This window comes from Serinus canaria, chromosome 6 (assembly GCF_022539315.1).
Source record: "Serinus canaria isolate serCan28SL12 chromosome 6, serCan2020, whole genome shotgun sequence".
In the NCBI taxonomy this organism is placed as follows: Eukaryota; Metazoa; Chordata; class Aves; order Passeriformes; family Fringillidae; genus Serinus; species Serinus canaria.
The window spans coordinates 6,547,174-6,563,912 of NC_066320.1; the positions used below are offsets into that span (position 1 = coordinate 6,547,174).

Genomic DNA, 16,739 nt, shown 5'->3' on the forward strand with positions numbered 1-16,739 from the left:
GTGTCTGGTGCTTGAAGCAGGTGGGAATGAGACTGGAGGAGTCTGGAGGGTGGAAATCCAGCTGGAAGCAGTCCACAGCCATCCCTGACACTCGTTTGTACTGATGATAAATCTTGGCTGGCACTTTGAAGTTGTTGCAAGGGCTTCTCTTTCCCTTGACCTATCCTTGTGTGTGCACCCAGTCACTTGACCACAAAATGTAATAATATCTTGCTAAGGCAGATAGAGATGCTTCAGGTCTGTGGGTGGGCTGCCTGTAATGCCCATGTCAGGGGGGCAGAAGTTTCTGCCCTTTCCAGAAGAGACAGTGACAGCTCAGGTCTCTTCCTGCCTGTCCATCAGGAATGTAAATCTCTCACCTGATGCTCTTTTTTGTACCTTGGGTTTCTCCATGGGTGTTGTTGGTGGAACACTGATAAATGTTCCCTTCCTTTTTACCAGAGTTTACATGATAAACCAGACCTGTAGCTGGTGCTCATTTCCACTAATTTGTTAACTCAGAGAAAGCAGTGTAACTATGCTTAAAAACAGATGATACCAGGCCTCCAGTAAGAGAGGAGGGAAGGGGAAGTGGTGGCCAAAGGCATGTTTCATGCCCTGGTCTCAGTGCAAAATAGAGTGTAACCTGCTACCTTTGTGAAGCAGGAATTAAATGGAGAAAATGAGCTACAGAACATAAAATTGCATCTCAATTTTTATTTTATTTATTGGGTCAATACTGTTAGTTTTTATTACTGCTGATAACTCTGCTATTTGTTTTGCATTAATGGCAGAATAGGAGATGTCTTCACAACAATGGGAATTCCTGTCTGTGCTAGTCTGCCTGCAAAGGAAACCTGCAGGTTTAGTGGCTTGGAAGCAAAGGCACAGAAAAGAACAAGATTACACCCTGCCTGCATGAACAGCCCAGGGCCAGAGCTGCAGAGCAGGATTTTGGATTTTCTTCAGGTGCAAGGAGCAAGTGTGCCTGTTGTGGGTGTGAGAGTACCAGCAGCATTTTGGATCTTTGAGTGCCCTGGTGAGATCATGGTTATCACAAAGGCTGTTATCATGATGAGACAATTATTCAGCCTACGCAGTAGGAGCCTCTGAGAACTGGCTGATTCTGATTAGTGCTTCTCTCTTTTTTTTTTCTTTTTTTTTTTTTTTTCTTTTTTTATTTTCCTGAATAGTATGTAAGTTTTTCATTTGCTATTCACGTGATGCAGTCTGAAATTTGATTTTCATTATCACAGTATCTGTAGCCTCTGCCAAACTACACAGCTACATAAACTGCAGTTGTACTGGATTGTGGCCTCTATAACTTGAGTGTTTGTTAGTCTGTCTTTATGCAGTCTGTGACTACCCTTCAGAATGTACACTGTAACTTTAGATAGCAGCTCTAGGGCTAAAAACCAAGTTTTAATTTTGCTGCTTTTATAAGCTATGTAATGTATATTTAGAATAGATGTATTATCAATTACTCTGATTTCTCTAAATAGCTGTAATTTTATGTAGTGATTTTGCAAGTTCCTGCCAAAAATGTGGCAATTTCTCTAAAGAGTCCATATAAAGTCTTGATTTTGTGTGTGCTGTAAAACAGAGCATCTTAATGTGTAAGGAAAAAACAGTGCCTAGGACTCCATATGATTATCAAATCCATTGGATGGTGCTGGAATGGACCTTAAAGATCACCTTGCTCTGACCCTTCATGGCAGGCACTGCTACCAGGCTGATGGGTTCCTTGCAGTTTCCTGGGTCTTCCTTTCAAAAAATGGGGGTTATGCTTCCCTTTTTCCAGTCAGTGGGAACTTCCCCAGCCCACCACAAGCTCTTGAATATGGTGGATAATGGCTTAGGAACTTCAGCTGCCAGTTCCCTCAGGACCTGCAGGTGCATCTCACCATGTCCCATGGCATTGTGCACCTTCAGGTTCCTCTGATGGTCTCAGACAAGGTCTCCTCCTGCAGTGGGCAGCCCCTCACTCTCCCAGTCCTGCCTTTGCCTCCTGGACTCGTGCAGTGCAGCTGCAGCATTTGCTGGTGAAGGCTGAGGCAAAACCTTGTTGAGTACCTCAGTCTCCTCCATGCCCTGGGTAACCTGGTTTCTGTTTCCTTCTAGGGATGGCCCACATTTTCCTGAGTCTTCCTTTCATCACCAACATACCTATGGAGGCTTTTCCCGTTGCACTTGATGTTCCTGGCCAGGCTGAATTCTGTCAGGGCTTTACATTTCCTAACCTGATCCCTGGCTGCTTGGACAATTTCTCTGTATCCTTCCCAGGCCACCCGTCCTTGCTTCTGCCCTCTCTAGGTTTCGTTTTTGTGTTTGAGTTAATCCAGGAACTCCTTGTTCATCCACTCAGTCCTCCTGGTGTTTTTTTCTGGCTTCCTCTTTGTGGAATGCATATTCAAGGATCACCTCCTCCAAGCTCAGATGTAATCCTTGAATATCCACCAGCTTTCCTGGGTCCTTCTTCCCTCTGGAGGCTTTATCCCACCAGGCAGATCCCTGAAGAGGCCAAAGCCTGCTTTCCAAAGCTTGCTGTGCTTATCTTCACTGCCCTAAAAAACTTAAGTGCATTTTCTTTAGAGTTCATTTATGTGCCTGTAATTCAGAGCAGACTTCTCAGCATACTCTATGGTTCTATATGGCTTATTTTGTTTATTTTATGGTTTATTCATCTTAATTTTTAGACTTACAGAATAAGAGTAGATGGTTTTAAATTCTATTTTTGATACCTAGAGAAATACCTTTTTAAGACTTTCAAACTGGCCATAATATTTCAAACACATCACTGTTGTCTTTTGATTTGGATCTTCATTTGGAGCTCTGCTTCTGATAATGTGAAGCAGCTAATGGTCATAGATTTTTACATTAAGAAAATATATTTCTTACTGTCAACCTTACTGAAGTGTACAACACTGAAATCAATAGAATAGTTTTGTTGTGTCCCAGTAAGGCTGAATTAAGAACAGACTTTTGGAAGCTGGGATAGCTCTTGGTACAGTGCTCACAGGATGGTCACAAGCAGCAGGGATGTAAGAATGACCAAGTGGATCCTAATAAATGTTTTACAAAGGAGAGTTATAAAGTTTCCTTTCTGGTTCCTTGCATGCTGTTGCAGAGTTTCCTTAGTGTTAAAAATTCTTGTAGTATCTCACCCAAATCTGGTTGCTGCAATCAAAACTTTCTACTCCTACTACTATCTATAGTAATGGTGGAGAACAGACAATTTTCTTCTGTTTTGTCAGGTTTTGATGGGCTTGAGGACTGTTGCCATGTTCCATCAGCCATCTTTTCTTCAGGAAAAGGAGGATGTGTTTTACAGACTTCTGATTGCTCTTGTTGTTTCCCAAATATTCATATTTTCCTGGCAGCAGGACAGCAGAAGTCTGTCACAGTATACCTGTGGCTTTGCAAGTAGTAAATGGAAGAGAAAGGTGATTTCACTGTGCAGCCTGTCCCTTCTGCACTCTGCTGCTTGTCTGTTGTCCTGTGTTGAACCTGCAAGGTTTTATACCCTGCAGACAATGCTGAAGAACAGTCCTTACTTGTCTAGCCTGTGGAAAAAAAAATTCTCCTTATTTTCACTGAAATTAATCTGTTTTCATTGTTTTTTTTTTTCCCCACACCATTCCTCTGGTCTTACTTATCATTTTGGTCTAAAGTTTCACTCTTTAACATGCACATGCTTCTTGTAGTTTCATGTTTGCATCAGTAATAAACTTTTTTTATTGCCCAAATCATTAATAAAACATTGGAGAGAAGCAAATCCAGGACAGACTCCTGCAGAACATCCATCCTTTTTGTCAGTGAATGTTAATATCTTGTTCCTGAGTTCAGTTACCAGATCCCTCTTGGATTAATCTAACAATCTTTTCATCAACACCATGTTCCTTACCTTGCTTATGAGAATGTCAGGTACAGGTATTGCTCTTCTCTGGTCTCCTGTCACCTTTACATGAAATAAAATTAAATTATTTTATACAGTTTCCTCTTGACAAATCCAGATTGATTGCACTTCCTCCCAATAACTTCCAGATGTGACAGATTCAGACACAGGAAGTTTAACCAGACCAGGGTACAATTTTATTATCTCCTGGTTTTTTGAGTTTTTTTTCCCCCACTCTGTTCTTTCAAGTTTAGTACTAATTTGGTCTTCAGCAGTGTTTTGCTATCATTCCTGTTTTCCAGGAAGTCTCAACCCAAAACAAAACAAACAAACAAACCAAACAAAACCCAAAACAAAAAACAAAAAAACAAAACAAAAAAAAAAAAAAAAAACAAAACAAAAAAAAAAAACCAAAAAAAAAAACCAAAAAAACCAAAAAAAAAAAAACCACAAAAAACAAAAAAAACAAAAACCAAACCCAGAACATAAAAAATCTGTAGTGGCTGGAATTTTATCTTAAGCCTCTATGATTCCCATGTCCCAGCATGAACTGCATGGAGTTATTGTTGTTGTGTACCCTTGTTGTTAGTACCCATTTTAGCACCCTTGGAGTTGGGTAACAGTTCTTCTTATGTTTTCTTCTGTTCTGCTGTGTGAAGTATTGATTATTTTAAGTTTAGGTTCATTAAACATTTTAGCCAGAATTTATTCTATCTTTAAAAAGGGAACAATGCCTTTTTCCCTGGACAGAATTTCCATGACACATTCCTCCTTCTCAGCCCCTCCACAAACTGATTTAAAATAAAACAAATCACAGAAAGAGAAATTTTAAAATATCTAAAAAATTGAAAAGAGTAATCTTTAGTTTTTATGTTGGTTTGCCTCCAGTCAGCTGGGTTTGCCTAATTTGGGGGATAAAGGAGAAGCCAAGAGGGCTGTGAGGGGAGAGAGGCAGAGGAGCAAGGTTCAGTGCTGGCTGCTATTTGTCTTGGCTTAGAGTGTATGGCTATGCAAGTCCAAAGCTATTTATTACTAACCACAGATTCAGGGAAGCATTTAGGGTTGTTTTCTGAAGAAGAGCTATTTCAGAGTTAAAGCAATAAATTCTTCCCATCTCCAGCTGACAACATTTTCCTAGAAATTTTTTGCCTGAAATAGGACACAGTGTTCCAGATGAGACCCAAGCAGAGCTGTGGAAGAGAGAGAGATTTCCTTCCTGTGTCTTCCAGGCTTTAACTTTTGTATTTACATCCCCAGTGCATAAACTTGTGTTGCTGTACCTTGTTTGCCATGCCATGCAAACTAAACAACTCCCCCTCCAACCTCATCCTCTGCTGTTTGCAGTCCCTCCTCTAAAGCAGGAGGGGGTACACTCCCTCTGTAGTGTGTGTTCAGCTTCCAGGCATCACATCAATGTTCCTATTCTGTGATAATTATAATTGTTACACAGGTAAGTGGGTTTTTTTCTTATACCCACTTGTTCTTGCTAGGCCAAGAAAGAACTTGGCCTCCTATGACTATTAATAGCTTATGTGAAATTTATGAAGAAACAAAACATTTCTGATTTTTTTTTTAGTGGCAGTGATTTTTATATTTTTAATGAATATTTCATACTTACCTTTCTTGCTCCAAGGGCTTTTCCAGCAGGATTTCAGTATCAAAGTACTAATGGCTGGACTTTGTTGTTTGGTTTGGGGTTTTTTAGATTTTGGCTGTTTTTTTTGTTTTTTGTTTTTGTTTTTTTTTTTTTTTGAGGTAAATATACATTTCTGTTTTTAAAATTACTCTGAGGGGGTTTTGATAATACTGGTTGTTATTTTAAGGAAACTGAGGATTTTCACATACAATTGCTTCAAGCGTAACCTTGTAGATTTTATGGCTGGTATATGAATTTACTTAAGAGAAAGTGGGAAAAATGTCCCCTGAAAAACATGCATTTGATACCTCTCTGCCTCTTGTTAATGATTGCTAATGATTCTGCTTTTTTTGCATTTTTTCCCCAATATAAGTCAACTTACTGCTGCATGGAGCGTGCAGAACACTTAAAGCACTAAAATCTCACTCAGGCAGCATGTTGAGATTTTAATGATTCCATGACTTAATTATGGAGACAATCCTTTGGGAATGAGGCAAAGATGGTCATTTCAACATAGGAAAAGGAATAATGAAAAATTAAAGAATCTAATTAAATGAGTTTCTTATGCTGGAGTGAGTGGGAGGTTTCTTTTTTGCTTTTATATTTTCATTTCAAATGTTTCCTTAAAGATTCAGGAATTGTGTGTGTACTGGGCAGGGACTATTGTCTTCACTGAAAATTCTGTGCTTATTTTGGCTAAAGTGGGAGGTCTGCAATGAAAGTCAGAGTGAGTAAATATGTCCTGTGTACTTTCTGAGGGAGCCTTGGTCCAGCACAAAATGTGGCAGTGATCAGAAGATCAATAAAGTTATACAGCTGGAAGTCTTGGGGCAACTGGGAAATGCTGGCAACTTCAAAGAGCCTTTCTTGTGACCTTTGCAGATGGGTCCTTTGTTACACTTGCTCAGCAACTTTTTATTTCAAAATAAAACAAGTAAGCTGCTCATAATGTGCAGAGCTTGACAACAGGAAAATATGTGGGCACCGGGTCACTCAGTGCACTCCCTACTGTTGGCAGTGGGTTGGGGGAATAACCCATTTCAGAAGGTGATAAAGTGCTGCTTTTGTCCAAAGTTCAAAGTACTTTTCCTTTTGGGGCTGTGTCATGGTAGGGAAGGTTAAATGATATTTTCATGATGGCAGTATCTTGCTAAAGCAGAGAGGCCCCTGCTCTGGATACACATTGTGCTGTCATTTATGGAAAGGCTCACTTGGTCAAAATGCCTTCTAGCCTAAAGTATGCATTTCTGACTCAAACACAGCAGAAATCAAAGAAAATTAATTCAAGGGTACTGGAAAATGATCGACTAACTGCAGCAAAGGTGTTGCATCTATTTGTGACTGATGCCATCCCACTCTGTTTGGTAGCTTCGTTTCCTGAAGCACATTCACTTCCTGGCACTTTTGCAGCTTCTGCAGTGGTTTTTAATAAAAGCTTTTTGTGTAGCTTTTATTATTATGAGACTGCCACTGCTCCAGAAAAGAGACAGCAGGCGGGGGGACTTGATGCTGAGAAACTTGAAATACCACAAAGACATTTTCTGCTGCTGTTTTTGGGTTATTTTTAAACCACTCTGATACAGGGAGTTTTCCATCTGAGATGAGCAGGGAATAACTCATCTTGTGTCTGTTTGGGGACTGGATGACCTGGCAGAGGAGCTTCTGAGAGCCACCTCCTTGATACCTGCTCTCCTCATATTGGAGGAACCCCCAGCTCGGGTTGGGTGTTCACTGGATGTGTGAGCAGATTGCTTTCATGTGTTGCAGCAGAAGTGAACAGATGCAGCAGTGATTAATTGACCACTCAGGGTGAAGTTTGTAGCTGAATCATAAAATCCTGATGAATGGCATTTTGTGTTTCTTTTTTTGAGGCTCACCAGGGTGGGATTGATCCTCCTATCATGTCATAGACAGTGTTCAAGCTCTGCGTGTAGGAGTGCAAAAGTGATAGCAAACCTGCTTTTGCACTTATTCCTGTATATGCAGGGGTAGCTTTTCCTGTCTCTGCTGGTGTCATTTGCAGACACAGCTAACTAAATGTCCAGATCAAAACTCCGTCTGGTGCCCTGTAGCACCATTCCACTGACCTCCTGGTCACCCTGCTGTGGCTTGCAGTAGCTGGGAGATCTTGGTGAACTAGGCAGAGAGAAATGATGAAAGTAGGAGGTTAATATTCTGAAGTTAATATTCTCAATATACAGTTTCAGAACACCACTGAGTAGTGCCAAGTGAGGGCTGAAAGCTATGTCACTGTGATCTAATGTCAGTTTGGGATATAAGTTCTACCCCTTAAGATGTGTGAAACCAGTTTAATGCCATTTCCTGGTGATCTTTGTCAGCATCCCTAAGACACTGACACTCTGCATGAGAGTTTCAGTCCAGGCTGTAGTGTGGTGTTTGAATTGCAGGGGAAGAAGGCAGAGAAATGATTTTTTAAAAGTGCATGCTTGTTGCACTTTCAGTGGTTCCCTATAAATATAGGGTTTTAAAATATTATTTTTGGCAGAGGACAAATGGGAACAAAGTATTTGGTGTGTTTGCTCTGTAACCATTTAGAGGTTATATATAAAGTATAAAGCTCTTCCCAGTGTTTCTTACATTGGATAAATTTCCTGGGCTGCTCGGCAGCTCCATCCACAAACCCCCACAAAATCTATCTTGCAATTAGTGTGCCTCTATAAATAAGATACATCAGTACCTTTTCCTTAGTTTGTCATGAGTCAGAGATTAAGCTCTTCACACCATCTTCTCAGAAGAGTTAATGTTAATTTGTCACTGTGAGCTCCTTTTCTCTGTGTAGGCCTCAAACAAAATCACCCTGTTTTGAAAGTCAGGGTTGGTGATCTCCAGTCCTGGGTGCTCTTCAGTCTTCTCAAGTCCTTTCTCCTCTGCTGGTGCATGAGCCCCTTGTTTCCCTCTCCCAGTTTGTTTGCAGGAGGATTTACCATGCTTGTGTGGTGGCCTGGGACAGCTGAAGATTTATTTTCCCATTTCCCCTGCCCTTGAACCCATGGGCTAAGTGAGCCTTGAGTCAGCTTCTGAACTGTCCAGATTTACTGTGCAAAAAGTAAAGTCTTCAGGGCAAACAAGAACCTGTAGTAGTTTTCTTTAAAAGTCATGCCTCCAGCCTGAAGTTAAAATTGACAAAGGTGTCAGCCATCCTCATTCTCTGAGTAAGCTGGACCACAGGAGGTGTAATTTCATCAGTGATGCCAAAATGTGTCATCCTTGCACAGAGAAATAGTAATTTTGCATTTCATTCTACGAGCTTAAAAGTGCCTGCTGCTTTGATCTTGTATCAGCACAGAAGGCAGGTGAAGTGTCTGGGGAGGGCCTAGTGAAAAGCATATTCCATGATTGTTTTCTGTGTGGGTGTTTTAGGGAGGGTTTTTTGAGTGTTTTTGGGGTGGTTTGGTTTAGTTTTGGTTGTTTTTTTTTTGTGGTGGGGGTTTTTGTTTGTTTGCTCGTTTTTGTTTTTACAGTGGTTATCATTTCTGGTTAAATTTCCAGTAGGAAATTTAAGAAGTACTAAGCCTCCTGCTTTTATCACTGCATCCCTGAATTTGTGTCATTTCCAAAGCATTTTTAAGCTCTTGTACCCTAAAGAAGTCAAATAAGAAACAGAACATAATTCAGGACCATTCCAAATTTTATACTGTAAATTCAAAGAAGGTAAGGGGTTATCACTGTATAAAAGTGGCGTACAAAATGCAATTTAAGCATTTTCCTGCTTTTTAGTTCAGTGCATACATCCCTTTCTGGCTGTCATGTTTCCCCCGTTTTTTGGGGACTGTTATTGCCAAAATAGAGTTCTGCTAGAAGAAGCAGGTGGTGGGAGAAACTCAATGCAACAACACAGGAGAGCCAAACAAGCCTTAACCTTTCTTATTTTCCATTCATTTGCTGCTTAGTGATCTTGATCTTCTGCATGTTTGGAAATGGGTCCATCCTATCCTGGACATCAAATGTGTGAAGTGGAGCTAAAAAGTATAACTAGATGCTAAACAGGCTTTTAGTCTTGTTTGGATTTGTTTGTTGGATTTTGAGACACAAGGCATGCTGGTCTAACTAATGAGCAGATGAATCTTAAAAGACTAATGAGAAAATTTTTTATGGTTAACCCATTTTAACATTTCTTTTTATTAATTTCTTCTGCCTAGTCTTCTACCCAGATGTTTTTTTCATGATTTTTTTTCCTTATATCTAGTAAGTTTTGTTCTTCTTTTTTTCCCCCTTCTAATTTCCATTGTTTTACTCCAAATAACCCAAAGCAGGATAATAGTGGCATTTGTTCTGTACCAGAAAACTCAGAAATTAAGTATTTTAGAGCAGCCTTTTAAGAATTTGATTTACTTCTCTCCATGTGTTTTCCTTTCCTTTGCTCTCTGCTATGTCTAGTGTACCTATAATGCTCTTTTCATCTTTGGGAAATGTAACATTCTTTGTTTACCAGTAAAAGTTGTCAGAGTGACCTTCTAGCACTGTGTGTGATTAGAAGCCTTTTTGGATCCATAGTGATCTGAGAAGTGTGAATGCTGAATGTTTCTGTGGTGTTCCATCTTACCTGAAACCCCTCAGATTTTCATAAATCTGGTTTTTTTTCTGGCATTTTCTCGGTAAGCTAATATTTTCATTAGTGTCTCATCTTTTTTTTTTTTTCCCTAGAACTGTATAATTTGTTGGAAAAAACTGTAAAAGTGTCAGTGCTATCTTCACTCTGTAAGCTGCTGACCAATTGATGAATTAACACAAGTAATTAGATTACGAGCACCTTTTCCTCCTATAACTTTTTTGTGTTTTTTTCCAAATCCATCTCAATGTTATATGCTAATGCTGTTTTGCAGTCTCTTGCATCTAACAGTGGGACTAGCATCTTAACCTAAACCAAATGACACACCTTCAAGTTGATAAAATCACTTCCTGACATTATTATTGTGACTTTGTGAGTAGCTGAAGCTAAGTAGACCCTTGTGCTAACAGAAAGTGTGAATTTCCCATTGTTCAAGTAAGATACAGTTTATCATTCTTTATCAGGACCCTATGGATTGTGCTGAAACACTCATTGTCATTTCATTAACTCTGTAATTAAGGGTGAAATCAAATAGCTTAATTATTTTACTGAAGTCTGAAAAGAAGCACTTAATGAAGATTTCCAGTGCCCAATTCCCTTGAAGTGAGTTATGACACATCTGGCATGAAAACCTTCACACTTCACCCAGCTTTCATCAGCAGTGCCCTATCACCTTCCTGTGAATGGTGCCACTTCACCATTTCCCCAAAAGCAGGAGTTGTACATCTGCAGTTGCTTTTCCACAGGAGTCTGAATCTTTTACTCACTCTTTTCTTGTAACCTCTTTTTGTTGGAGACTATCCCAGCCTACAAGCTATAAGAGATCTTTCTTTTCTTATGTTGATTTTTTTAAAATCATAGCTAAAAGATAATTTCTCAAAACCATAGCTTGAAAAGGCATTTTTCTCTTTCTGAAATCTAATTCTGGAGGCGTTTGGACTCTGTAGTTCAAGCAGGGATTGTAATCCACATAATAAAAACAACTGCATGTTATGTCCAATTGATTAATTAGCTGAAAAGATCCTTGGGATGAAGCAGTCTTGGCTGACAGATAAAATCCTCCAATTTATGCATATCTCAAGGGATTGGGTGAGTTCACTTTATTATCCTCATTTCTTAGCATTTTTCCTCATTAATAAAAGCTTGGGCTGCTTTCTACCTGCATAGAATACAACCTGTGCATAGGGCAGCACTTGGGTGTTTCAGCTGGATATGTGCATGTTATTCTCTGTGCCAGCATTTTTAAAAGTATGCTTCAAGTATTTCAAACACCTAACACTTGATAATGCATTATTTGTATTTTCATTTAATGAGGTTATTTAGGCATAAATTACAGGCTTGTATGGTTAAAAGGCTTACAGGACGTCACAGGATTAGCCAGCAAGTGGTGAACGACAGCAGCATTCACTTCAGCTGTGGCTCAAATCAAGTTGGTTTCCTAAGGCAAAGACTCATGAGTCTTTCAAATCCAGATGGAAATATGCTGGGAATAAGAGGGATCCAACTCTATTGAATTTTGTTGAATCCACTTTCAGTTCTGGTTCTGCTGTATTTTCTAAGCACTTCTGTGCTAATAACTGTGTTTTTTTCAGACAGGGGAACTAATGTCAACTTTATTTTACAAAGATCTGAACTATTCCAAGAGGATAACTGCCAAGGTCATGCAGGCAGCTTGTGGGCTAGAAAGTAAAGCTTTGGGTGCCTTTTAAATTTTTTTTTTATAGGCACAATGCAGTCTTCCATTTCCCACCAAATCTTGAGATCACTGAGGTAGCTTGTTCAGCCCCCACGAATCAGCAGCCTGGCCAGCTCCTCTCTCTGGTGGGGTTCCTGTGCTAGAGCAGAGTCTCCTCACTGCTGCCCTGGGCTTCCCCAAAGAGCTGAGCCAAAATCCATGTGCCTGCCTGAGCGTGGCCTTTGACAGCTTGCAGTGGTGCCCTGCAGTTCAAAGCATGCTCCGGGCATCCTTGGGGTGCACTCTTGGCATCTTTAGGGAATGTGTTTGTTCAGGTCTCTGTAGAACATAGAGAAGTGGGAGTTGACTGCTTCTGGTTCAAAGCTAGGCGTTGCCCAAGTGCAGCATTCCTCTTCCCACAGCTTTCCAAAGGCAGTGTTCTGTGAGGCTTCAGCAGCCTTTCAGTCGTGGAGGGGGAGTGTGGAGAGTCACATGGTGGTGTATGGGTACAGGAGCTTTGCATGCACACAGAAACCCTGGTTTTACTGCACCAGGAAGAAAAACCCCTAAGGTCACACAACTGTGGCCTCCATCCTTGAGCATTTCTTAAAAATCACTCCAAAATAAACAACTTTTTAAACCTGGTTTGTTAGCTTGTGAACAGGAGACAAACAGTGCACTGTGTGCTGCCCTTTGGACAACATAGGATGTGTTTAAAGTAGTTTCTGTTTTGGAGACTTAAAAGATTATTTTTATTTTAGCCATGTTATGTGAAAACTAAAGCATGTTGCTTGCTGGGCCTCAGCAACCAGAATTTCAGAAATGTCTTTCAAGTTCGGGGGAAGAACATTTACAAATATGTGAGACATCTCTGGATTTTATGTTGCCCTGAGAAGATTCAGCCTGATTTGGCTAGTTGTCCTTCAAATTTAAATTCAACCTAATTTTTACAGCAGATTCTGTTTTTTTCTTTCTGGAAAGAAATGCTAGTACCATGTCAAATACAGTGGTTTTGCTTGGAGAGACTTTTGGGTTTTATCTGAAAGAAATCAGACTCCCTTAAAATGCTGATCTTCATTACAGTGAAGCATGCTGCTAGGAATACTGGGAAAGGTTAAAAACAGCAGTCTTGAGGCAAGCTGCTGATTGTTCATATTTGTGCAGAAAAAAATATGGTTCCTTATTTACTAGATGCTTGCTCTGTGTTCATCCTAGTAAAAGATCCTCCTGCAGGCCTTAATACTGCTGCTATTTTACCTCCCCTCATGAATATTCAAAAGCTGCAGTCATTGAGGACTCAGGTGGCAAAAATAGTAGGATGATTGAAGCAAGCCTTGACATAAAAGCCTAAAAGTACATTTCCAACTACATGGAAATAATGCCGATTTCCCTTTCTGACCACGTAAATAAACAGTGCCAGAAAATCTCCCATGAATTAAATGCCTGTTTCACACACCAGTGTGATTGCATCTTTCTCTCTGTATGATGTGTTGTAATAAGTATGTTTAAAAAAAAAAAAAAAAGGGAAAAAAATACAACAGGGCTTTCTGTAATCCTCTGTCACAAAATGTATTGGAATTGAAAAATCGGTATAAAGGACACACTGTTAAGATATGGCAATGCATGCATTGTTTTCTACATAATGCAGTCAGAGTCTCCATGGTAAAAAGAAATTTTTATTTTATTTTTTTTTTGTCACCATCAGCAGTTAACCTAAAGTAGGAGCTGCTCCATTTCAATATAGGTTAAATGGCTTACTATACAAAACTAGCTGAGAGACGTACAGCACTAGCACTGCATTTTTTTAGTAGGTTTTAAAAACGTGCTTGAAGATCAGTGAAGAAAAAACAATGCAGCATATGTTATTGTTCTGGAATTTTTTTTAATAGAAAGCTCTCCTTTTCAGCATTCCCCCTTCAGTGGAGTCACTTAGACACTTCCAGCTGGTGGCAGGGGATACAGCCATAATACAGCTCTCTCTGTCCCAGCTGTCTTTTTCATTACGTTAAATGCATTACGATGGCTGCACTGCTTTACAAAGGCTCAGGTGCACGAAGGTATAGGAAGAAATCTGCAACCATGTGTTTTTGTAGTGACTGCAAGCTTCTGCGAGATCTCTGAATCCTGAATGTGTTCCTGGCTCTGGTCACAGATCTCCTTCCAATCACTGGAACATTTGCTGTAAGGGCTGGCTAAGGTGCCCGATGAAATCACCTTTTACAAGGGAGCATTGTTGTAAAGGATTTTTAATGCATTATGGCTCACGCAGCATCACAGTTAAAGAAAAACAGGGATTTAGAAATAAATGCTGAGGAAGAAACTGAGAAAAAAAGAAAACACAGGAAAAGATCCCGGGATCGGAAGAAAAAGGTACCTAGATCTGTGCCAAATTCTGAACAGGGATTCTTTTGTTTTAATTTTCTTACCTTGCAATGGGAGTATTAAAAGCTTGTTCTTGCCTGTAACTTGGTAGCTGTCGGAGTAATTTGTTAGCATTGTAAAATATCATTTGTAACCATGGCTGTGGGGTTTGCAGAGCAATTGAATGTTTAATTGGATATTAGTTGATTGCAGCGATGATGCAGAAGGTGTGCTTTCATTTCCCACTTATGTTACTGTGATATGCAAACTGTCTGTGAGTTGAAAATAGTTTGTAACCATCATGTGGGGTTTAATGCTGAGCTTTCTCATAGGTTTAATAGCAAAGCATAGCATAATAGTTTAGTCTTACATGCAGGTTACTTAAAAGGGATGTGTGTAGAGGCAGATTTTTTTTTTTCTTTGTGTTGGGACTGTGTCACATGTTTGGCTTCTGAAACATCCATTTTTGGGATAATGTTACAGAAATAAGGTGTTGCAGTGTTTCTCCCTTTTTTTTAATGGTGAACTGTTTAACAGAATTGAGCTGTAACAGTCTGTTACTACAACTTTCTTTTGTTAGGAAAATACGTGGCTGAGATTACAGAGCCTGGTTTTTCACTGCTGTAGATTTGTCTTAGCTGCAGAAAACCCTTCAGCAAACTAGGACCTGAAAAATTCAGTAGGCACTGCATTGCTCATTGTTCAGGTCAGGAGCCTCTGTTTGATTCCAGGCTTCCTGTTTCTCTCTAAGGTATAAAGCAAAATAGTTATGGTTTGTGGCATGATGACAGATAAAGAGGCCAGCTACTTTGGCAGCTCTGAGGATGTGTCCTTATAAATGACACCTTGTACTCTGCTCCATAGAAATAAGGCCCTGCCACAATTTCTTGTCTTGGCTGTATTTCATGATAATTTTTTCAAGAACATATCAAGGAGCCAGCTGCCTTTAGAGAAACCTGGCCATGTAGTATTTCTGTGTGGCTTTGTGAAATCCCCCTAAGGGGGAATTGGGTAATCTTCATGTGCTCAGAGAAGCAGTGCATGTGCTTCCTAAATGACACGTAGATTTCCTCTAACATATGTGCATCTTTTGCTTGGGTGAGAGTCAGCATTTCCCTGCCCTTTTCTCTTTTCCCTCTGCTGTGGCAGTGCTATACCTAATGAAAAGCACTGAGAAACCCACTGCCTTCTGTTCTAGCCAGCACATTAGGAGACTCTTAACATGCTGCAGTACATTTGCTGCAGCCAGCTACACTGTAGGCATTTTTTCTGTGTCAGTGTATAGGTCTTCTGAATCATCTTCCAGGATAAAGGGCAGTATGAAGAAAAGTTTCTGTCTTTGAGGTGAATTTTTAGGTGCCTGAAATAGTGATATTTTTCTTGGCTGCTGTTTAGGTTATGTGCAGGTTTGTAATGTTGCTGTCAGGGTGGGTTCCCCCCCAGCTGAAAACAACCACAGCAGCAAGGAATTAATTGTAGGAGCTGTCCCCTCAGCCCATATTTACCTCTGGCTTGTGAGCTAAAATGTATAGTCTCTCAGCTGAATCTACTCATGCTGCAGGGAGCCCACGTTGTTCTTGATGTGCTCAAGTTTAACAATAGCATGCCCAACCAGATCCATGCACTGTCTTTGTGTAAGGCAGCTTCCTCACAGCTCAGAATTAGAGCAATATAGAAGGGAGATGGCAGTGAGAGGCTCTTGATTCAGCGAGGTGAGACAATTGCTTTGTGGACAAAAATGCTTTATTGTTTATACAACACTGCTGTAGAGAGGAAATCTCTCAGCAGCCAGAGTGGCACATGGATAAATATCTGCCTATTAATCTCAAATACATGGATTTCTCTCAGTGTTTCATTTCTGCATCTTAAGAATGAGAGAAAATAGAGAGTTGTTGCTCCACTAAATGCTTTTTTTTTTTTTCTTTTTGTTCTCCCCCCACTTTGGAATTTGGTAGCTTATCCCCGTTTCTTTCTGAGTTTCCTTAGGACTCTGCAGATTCAAGACAGGTAGAGGCCCTCTCTAGTAGGAGAATGGAACAAAACCCAGCAATTGCTTCACTTAACTCTCATACATTTGGGCATCATTCTCATGTCAAATACATGGTTTTGTTACCCAGTGCATAGGGCGTAGGAAGTCCAATAATTTGGTTTGCCATTTTGTGCTTTCCTGGCTATTTAAAACATTTTCCCCCCAAATTTTCCACTATGAGTAGTGAGTCACTTCTTGTTCCTCTGCACCACCCACAAGCAGGCAGTACTCGGGGATTTTTTTGTTGATCACATGATACTGCACAAAGCTTACCCTTTGCTTAAGCAGCATGCAGAAATATCCTTTGAGTCTTCCAATCACTTTGGAACAACAAAGAATGCTAATGTTTCTGGATAATTTATACAGTAAAGAGCCCAAGGCAGCCAATGGTTAGAAAGTAAGGCTGGTGGGATCAGCCAGTGTCTTAGTCCTGTGTGATACTAGCAACAGTCATGCTGATTTATGTTCTTGTTTAGTTGGAGGATGGCAGTCTGAGGGGAATATTTCACTGCTTTTGACTGGTTAAGCAATTTACAGTGCAATAACATTCCTGTGAAGGCTTGCTTCAGGACTTGGATGAGAGGAATGACCTTT

General features: G+C 40.1%; 1 protein-coding gene and 1 long non-coding RNA gene across 5 annotated transcripts in view; one reads left to right on the forward strand and one right to left on the reverse strand.

Moving 5' to 3' along the window:
- ANK3 (ankyrin 3) overlaps window positions 1-16,739 on the forward strand; it is a 339,095-nt gene that overhangs the window by 134,010 nt on the left and 188,346 nt on the right. The window lies entirely within an intron of this gene.
- On the reverse strand, window positions 2,768-5,537 carry LOC108961646 (uncharacterized). The gene is made up of 3 exons (XR_001990006.3): window positions 5,493-5,537; window positions 3,884-3,937; window positions 2,768-3,542 (listed from the first exon to the last, which is right to left on the reverse strand). It is a non-coding gene; the product is annotated as an uncharacterized LOC108961646 (long non-coding RNA).